Here is an 8,911-nt window from a genome sequence, read left to right as displayed (position 1 = left end):
GGGCTACCATATGCACGTGTATTCCCTCTTCGGAGAGTCGGGATTTACGAGCTTTATGGATGCACTGGATGACCCTAAACAAGCTGTTAGAAGGGAGGCTATACAATGTTGTCAAGCTTGGGATGCTTTGTGTGGGAACAGCCCCTTGGGAAGAATGAGGTGTAAAGAGCCTTAAGTGTTGATGCTTATCAACTCTTTGAAAAATGCAAGGAAAATGGAGGGCGTATAATGCCAAAATGGGAAAACCCAGAAATTTTGCTGCAAAAGAGGAAATCCCCGCCTTATCTGCGGGAAATTCTGGATATCCAGGAGGCGTGCTATTCTGAGAAAATATATTGGAGAGGGGGCTCTCTGTAGAATGGACAGAGAGTAGTTGTGTGTGGATGGGGGGGGGCCTCGGGGAAGGGGCCTTTCTCTGTATATAATCTCTCTTCCCGAGAAGGATTGCAGATATGCCGTTTACGACTTCGACTTCGTTACAGAAGATAACTGCCAGAAGAGCAAGATCTTCTTCATCGCTTGGTCTCCTGATGTGTCCCGTGTGAGGACCAAGATGCTGTATGCAAGTTCAAAGGATCGTTTCAAGCGGGAGCTGGAAGTCCATTATGAAGTCCAGGCCACTGATCCGACTGAAGTAGACATCGAGAAACTCAGGGAACGCTCCTATTAAGGGCTTTTGGGTCTCAGATTCCATGGTAGCACCTTTGATGATCTCTTGGTGGCCTGTTAGCTGTATAGCCTCTGGATCCTCTGATGGATGAAGTGGCGAAAGTTTCAGTCCTGTTCTCGATGGAATCATTCTCGTCTAGTCGGACAAGGGCAAGCTGTTGCAGATGGTAGAATTTGGAGGACCTGTCAACTGTCTAGCATGGGATGCCAAAGGCAAGCACTTGATAGCAGGAGGACGAGGTGTAGTGCAACTTTTCTGTTGTGTGAGATCATCGTCGAGCATGTACATCAAATCTGACTTGCAGAACGAGAGAATTGGGATCGCTAAATTTTTGCTTACACAGTGTCAATTGTCCTTATCTTTTCACGTCATCTGGAAGTATGTTGCTGAGGAAGACCATGATCATCTATGTCTTTTTAGGAAGCCTGTGAATAGTAAAGGTGACAGGTTTCTGTGAGCCTGTTGGCTACGGTTTAAGGTGTTTATGGGATTATGAGTTCTCTTTGCTCATGGTTTTTATTGTGATGATGTTTATATAAATGTGGTGCCCCTTGAAGTTCAACCACATACTCTCACAGCCAGAAGTCCCGCATTTTCCCAGCGACACCACCCACGTCATGACATTCTTTGGTGAACCCGACGTGAAACAGCTGGGGTGAGAGTAGAAGGGGAATCATGGGTGATCAACAGGAGCAGCAAGGATTTCGTCCGGACATCAACACCATGCAGATGTTTCAGGCGTTTGTGCTCTACATGCAACAGCAACAGGCAGTCGAAAGAAGGCTGGGTGAAGTGGGAAAACAAAGGTAATGTTATCTGATTTGAATGCTGGATGAAAAACGATATGATATCTGGAATGTATGGATACATGCAAGATGACATACAAATCAAGATGATGCTTGAGGAAAATTAGAGCAAATAGATACACAATCAGGGCTTTCTGAAAGGCAGGTACAAAAATGAAGGAAATATACTATAATGATGCTATATCTTAGCTGCTTGGAGAACTTCTAAAGCATGACAAGGATGCAAAGGAGGTAAAAATAATGGCAGACAAAGCAAAGAAGGCTATAGGGGCCTATGACACTGATGCATTTCTCGAAAAGAGAGAGCCAGGAGCTTATAGGACTTGTAGTCTTCCATAATAAAACTATTAGGGAAGAAGAAGGATTACAAGGGCTTATGACACTTGTTCACCTCAGGAGAAAGGGGTGGCAAGGAGCTTGTATAGACTTGTAGTTCTCTCTTAGAACTGTAGAATGGCAACAAGGGCTTGTGACACTCATCCTTCTCGACAGCTGAGGAAGGAGAGGAGCTTGCAATGACTTGATCCATTCTTGCCACTTCAAGGGCCTATGACACTCATCTATTCCAATAACCAAGGATAGAGAGGAGCTTGTAGTGACTTGAAGCTAACCCTTTGTATCAAGGGCTTACGACACTCGACCTTTCTGATAGCTGAGGAAGGTGAGGAGCTTGTATTGACTTGAGGTCTTCCCTACAAGTTGCAAAACAGATAGAATGCTCAAGAACTTATGAATGCCGGAAAGGTGGACACTTCTTTGTACTCTAATTGTCGGAATATTTGAAATAAACTCTTTGAAAAACAGGGCTAAATGTATGCAATGATAATCTGAATGAATGGTTCGACATAGAGAAAGCCCAAAACATCAGAAGGATAAAAGGAATGCCAATGCAGAATGGTGTAGAATTGAGTGTATGAACATGGAGATTAAAGCTCTACTCGTTGTTCAGGAAAGCCATATATGATGGCATTATATGTACACATGGAATGCTCATTTGTAATACATGAATAAACTATGTGCCAGTTAATGACTGCAACCAATTAGAGTCTTTGAAAAGAAGCTCATGGTGATTTGAAGCAGTACAGGGCATCGGTGGAAGGCGAAGGCTTTACTGGAAGGCAGACATGCCCACGACTACATCATCACACATGGGCACGAGCAAAGCCTGCTTCTGGTCAACCTTCTCTTGCACATGTACGACAGCTGTGGTGCCCTGGATGAGGTGCACTCCCTGTTTGCCAGAATGCATCAGCTGGATCTCTTCGCTTGGAATTTTGCCATCAAAGCTCATGCTATGCATGGACATCACATTGAAGCCCTCCACCTAGTAGGGCAAATGCAGCTTCAAGGATTCTTGCCTCGCAAGTTCATCTTCATTAGCCTCTTCACCGCTCTTACCCACTAATCCACTCTCAAAGCAGGTATGTGGATGCATGCTTGCATGTATGGCAGTGAATTTGAAATGGATATTGCAGTGGGTACGGCTCTTATCACCATGTATGGCAATTGTGGGCAGCTAGAGTATGCTTAAAGAGAATTTAACAGCATGTTTCACCATGATTCCGTCTCTTGGACTGCTATGATTGCTACATATGCTCAATATGGGAAAGGTAGTCATGCACTTTTCCTGTTTGATCTCATGCTGTTGCATGGATTGATGCCAGATCTGGTCACCTTTGTTAGTGCCCTTGATGCATGTGCTGGTCCATCGTGATCGAGTTCTGCTTTTCAGGAGGAGCCAGCAAACCATGCACAAGCATTTGGATCTAGATCCACTCCTAGAGTGCAAATGGATGCACAAGTGCAAGAGGCCAAGGGTTGGGAGACTTTGAGTTTAGAGGAGGCATTGGCTTCTTTGGAGCAGATGGTCCAGCTGCCATCGGTGGAAAGCTTAACATCCATCTTGCAGAAATGCAGAAAAAGGAGAGATTCTTCATGTGCAAAGTGTGTTCATCTACACGTGTGTTACAATGGGCTGGAAGCTCATAGGCTACTAAGAAATCACCTTATCCCAATGTTTGTGAAATGCGGAAGAACTCTGGATGCGGAGCAGGTCTTTCGTAGATTTGCACAACAGAATGGGTGTTTCTGGCCTTCTCTTCTGGAAGGCTATCTCGAATGCAGAGAATATCAGCATGCCTTTGAACTGTTCCATCAAATGCAACACAATTGTGCTCAACTTAACAAGTATGTTCTTCAGGCATTATTAAAAGCTTGTGCTAGGCTGAAATGGGTTAAACAAGGCCAAGAAGTACATGCTGGTCTTGTCAGAGAGGGATTGGAATCAGACACTTTTGCTGGCAATAGTTTGGTTGAGATGTATTCAAAATGTGGCTTACTTGCTGAGGCGCATGAAGTGTTTGATGAGCTAGAAGCACGAGATGTAGTTGCGTGGACTGTTTCGAGTTCGGGGTATGCTGACTGTGGACTTGATGGAGAAGCATTACACTGCTTGGAACAGATGCAAATGGAAGGCGTGTTCCCAAATGCTGTCACATTTGTTGGCAGTTTGAAAATTTGCAGCCGGATAGGATCTCTAAAAAGGGGACAAGAAGTACATGCTGAGATTGCAAAAGAGGGTTTTGAATCAGAAACTTTTGTTGGTAGTACCTTGTTGGACATGTATGCCAAATGTGGCCTGCTTGTGGAAGCACAGGAGGTGTTTGATGGGCTATTGGTTAGAGATGTGATCTCATGGACAGCACTGATCGCAGGGTATGGAGATCATGGACATGGACAAGCAGGACTTTTTGAACAAAATGCAACAGGAGAGGCAAATGCCCAATAATGTTACTCTTATCAGTGCCTTGAATGCATGTTCAAGTATAGCTGCCCTTTCCCAAGGCAAGCTAGTCCATGCTCGCTTGATGGCTAGTGGCTTTGAGTTAGATGCAGTGGTTGGGATTTCCCTTATCAATATGTATATGAAATGTGGGAGTCTGGAGAGTGCAGCCAGGGTGTTCAAAACTTGGCATATCAAAGATAAGAGATATGGACTACCCTGAGCGTAAGGCACCAGCCTCTGAGACAACAGGGAAGGTTAATGTCAATGGGGTTCAACCCCATTATCACTAGAAGGTTTGAACAAGGATGATGGTGGCTTAACCATGCAAGATGGGCAATACTACGATGCAATGCTATCTTTTGCAGATATTCTCGATAGAAACACAGTTGTGGACTGCTCTGAGAACAATCAAACTGTATCTTATGAAAGTAAAAGCTGTGAGAATTTCAACTAGGGGGATGCCAAACCAACACTTGTGCAAGTTGCATTAGCTGGCAAGAGAATGGAGATGGAGTTTTAACAACCCTTGAAAATAGGCTTCTTATGAGCAGGATGATCAATACAGGAAATTCAACCCGTCAGGAAAGCCTTGATGAGAATGTGGGTTCAGAGGATGAAGAAGCTGAAGATAACGTGTCAAAATTTGATGAACATGAGGGTGACATTCAAATCAGTATAGATTTGAAGAAGATTAGCCTACATAGCAACTTGGTGGCACATACCGGAGGATGTGCAGGTTTAGAGGGGGTGGATGTCGTGCTATGGCACGTCTATGGTGTGAAACCATGGAAGTGAGGCCATAAAATACAAATCCAGGTGCAGTTGTAGGGCTACCATATGCACGTGTATTTCCTCTTCGGAGAGTCGGGATTTACGAGCTTTATGGATGCACTGGATGACCCTAAACAAGCTGTTAGAAGGGAGGCTATACAATGTTGTCGAGCTTGGGATGCTTTGTGTGGGAACAGCCCCTTGGGAAGAATGAGGTGTAAAGAGCCTTAAGTGTTGATGCTTATCAACTCTTTGAAAAATGCAAGGAAAATGGAGGGCGTGTAATGCCAAAATGGGAAAACCCAGAAATTTTGCTGCAAAAGAGGAAATCCCCGCCTTATCTGCGGGAAATTCTGGATATCCAGGAGGCGTGCTATTCTGAGAAAATATATTGGAGAGGGGGCTCTCTGTAGAATGGACAGAGAGTAGTTGTGTGTGGATGGGGGGGGGCCTCGGGGAAGGGGCCTTTCTCTGTATATAATCTCTCTTCCCGAGAAGGATTGCAGATATGCCGTTTACGACTTCGACTTCGTTACAGAAGATAACTGCCAGAAGAGCAAGATCTTCTTCATCGCCTGGTCTCCTGATGTGTCCCGTGTGAGGACCAAGATGCCGTATGCAAGTTCAAAGGATCGTTTCAAGCGGGAGCTGGAAGTCCATTATGAAGTCCAGGCCACTGATCCGACTGAAGTAGACATCGAGAAACTCAGGGAACACTCCTATTAAGGGCTTTTGGGTCTCAGATTCCATGGTAGCACCTTTGATGATATCTTGGTGGCCTGTTAGCTGTATAGCCTCTGGATCCTCTGATGGATGAAGTGGCAAAAGTTTCAGTCTTGTTCTCGATGGAATCATTCTCGTCTGGTCGGACAAGGGCAAGCTGTTGCAGATGGTAGAATTTGGAGGACCTGTCAACTGTCTAGCATGGGATGCCAAAGGCAAGCACTTGATAGCAGGAGGACGAGGTGTAGTGCAACTTTTCTGTTGTGTGAGATCATCGTCGAGCATGTACATCAAATCTGACTCGCAGAACCAGAGAATTGGGATCGCTAAATTTTTGCTAACACAGTGTCAATTGTCCTTATCTTTTCACGTCATCTGGAAGTATGTTGCTGAGGAAGACCATGATCATCTATGTCTTTTTAGGAAGCCTGTGAATAGTAAAGGTGACAGGTTTCTGTGAGCCTGTTGGCTACGGTTTAAGGTGTTTATGGGATTATGAGTTCTCTTTGCTCATGGTTTTTATTGTGATGATGTTTATATAAATGTGGTGCCCCTTGAAGTTCAACCACATACTCTCACAGCCAGAAGTCCCGCATTTTCCCAGCGACACCACCCACGTCACGACAGCGTGGGTATCCTAGGCGACCCAGAGCCCGAGCACCGTATGGTCAGCACCCTCTAGGATCCTTCGCAGGTGACCTAGCGCTTCACTCATAGGCCGCTTCCTTGGGCCCTCATCCACCGTACCGGAAGCTCACCATTTTAATCACACCGAGGCTGGTCAAGACCTCGGCCGACCTTGCTACGCGAGACGTCCTTCATTGACTCCCCATCAGCAGTTGCAACTTTACCATCACGACCTTAATCACAAGACGGTCAAAATGCTCCCCCTAGCATTCTTGACATAAAACAATCATTTACAAACAGCTTTTACAAACAGTTTACAATACAATTTCTATTTTAACTTTCATTTTTCCACATTATCCCTCATCAATCTACATTACTTATTCTATATTCCATTTATATGTATACTCATCCCATCACATCATTTCCATCTCATCACTTCAGATTCCCTCACATCACATATCGTATATTCACATCCATACATCCACATCTTTATGCGTACATTCACATCTACATGCATACATCTACATCCCTATGCATACATCCACATCCACATTCACATTCACCTCCATACATGTACATCTATATGCATACATCCACCTCCACATTCACATCTATATCTATACATCTACATCTACATGCATACATCCACCTCTGCATCCACATCTACATCTATACACCTACATCTACATGCATACATCCACATCTCCATTCACATCTACATCTATACATCTACATCTACATGCATCCATCCACCTCTACATCCACATCTACATCTATACATCTACATCTACATGCATACATCCATATCTCCATTCCCATCTACATCTATACATCTACATCTACATGCATCCATCCACCTCCACATCCACGTCTATATCTATACATCTACATCTACATGCATACATCCATATCTCCATTCCCATCTACATCTATACATCTACATCTACATGCATCCATCCACATCTCCATTTACATCCTCATCTACACATCTATTTCTACATGCATACATCCACATCTCCATGCATACATCCACCTCCACATTCACACTCACATCCATACCTCTACATCTACATGCAAACATCCATATCTCCATGCATAATAATATTCTTTTAATTAATCTAGGATGATAGTTCCTAGAATATGGTAGGAAGTCCTCTTTTTATGCTTTGAATGAAATTATTTTATGCGTAATTTCTATAAAAATTTTGCAATAGCTCCGCTACTATGACTGATAAATCTCAATTTTTTCTAAGGGATAAAGCTTATCATTAAGAAAATAATTAGAATGGTCTCTAATTGGATCATCAATCCATAATGGATTGAATCATCAACATGCATAAACTAAAAGCATAGAAAAAAGCCATTAATTTGGCCTCAAGCATAGCTTAATCTTGGATTAAGGAAAAGCTTTATGAAAAGCTTCATTTGGATTGAGAATGGGTCATGAGTATGACCATTTCTTGAGTGAGAGAGAGAAATTACAAAAAAACCATTAGAATTTAAACATAAATGGAAATTAACTTCAATAGCATTTATTAAATTATGTAACTCTTCACTACTATTCACCACTTAACTTCAATAGCATTTAAAAAACCATACCAATTAAGCTTCTCAAGCTTGAGAGGGGTTGAGAAGAGAGAATCATTGAGAAATTATAGAAAAGATCAAAATTCAATATACTTACCTTATAATTTGCTTGATTCTTTATTCACGGTAGAGGCCCCCAACCAATCAATTGGTTTAGTATGTTGATGGAGCCACCAATGGGGATTGAAGAATGAGAGAAGTATCAAAAACTAGTGGATTATTAAAGAATTCACAGTTCTTGGCTTAGGTAGAGTAGAGTAACTATGCATAAGACACTATATATTTTGGCTTAGGTGGAGTAGAGTAACAAAGCATAAGACACTATAGTTCTTGGCTTAGGTGGAGTAGAGTAACAATGCATAAGACACTATATCTACATAAAGAATTCATAGTTCTTGGCTTAGGTGGAGTAGAGTAACAATGCATAAGACACTATATCTACATAAAGAATTCATAGTTCTTGGCTTAGGTGGAGTAGAGTAACAATGCATAAGACACTATATCTACATAAAGAATTCATAGTTCTTGGCTTAGGTGGAGTAGAGTAACAATGCATAAGACACTATATCTTTTTCAACAAGGGAAGGCTTCTATTTATAGGAAAATTTGAGCTCCTAACCAAACAAACCGATTCTAGAATTTTCCAAGTCAGTTTAGTCACTTTTTGACCATTTTTAGGTCAGTTAAGCTAACTTTTTGGAACTAGACTTGAATGAGGAGAGAGGAGAGATAAAATATCTCAATTTTTATGAGTTTAAAACTTATTCAAGCATGTGAAATATGCACCAACTTTAAAGAACTCCCCTTCCTTACATATGTGTCATAATGGAATCATTTTAATATTGCTCATAGTTTTTTATTAATAAACCTTGTACTTTTTCAACTCTTCATCTTATGTGAAATATGCACCTCCTTTAAAGAACTCCCATTCCTTACATATGT

At 42.3% G+C, this 8,911-nt stretch overlaps 1 pseudogene; it reads left to right on the top strand.

Annotated features, from left to right (window-relative positions):
* Positions 1-228: 228 nt before the first annotated feature.
* Positions 229-779, top strand: LOC147629876 (actin-depolymerizing factor 11 pseudogene; annotated as a pseudogene).
* The last annotated feature ends 8,132 nt before the right edge of the window (positions 780-8,911 follow it).

Source organism: Cibotium barometz, chromosome 17 (genome assembly GCF_041138505.1).
Source record: "Cibotium barometz isolate CiBa-2024 chromosome 17, ASM4113850v1, whole genome shotgun sequence".
NCBI lineage: Eukaryota > Viridiplantae > Streptophyta > Polypodiopsida > Cyatheales > Cibotiaceae > Cibotium > Cibotium barometz.
The sequence above is the reverse complement of the archived record's forward strand: the minus strand, read 5'-3'. Positions and strand labels throughout refer to the sequence as shown.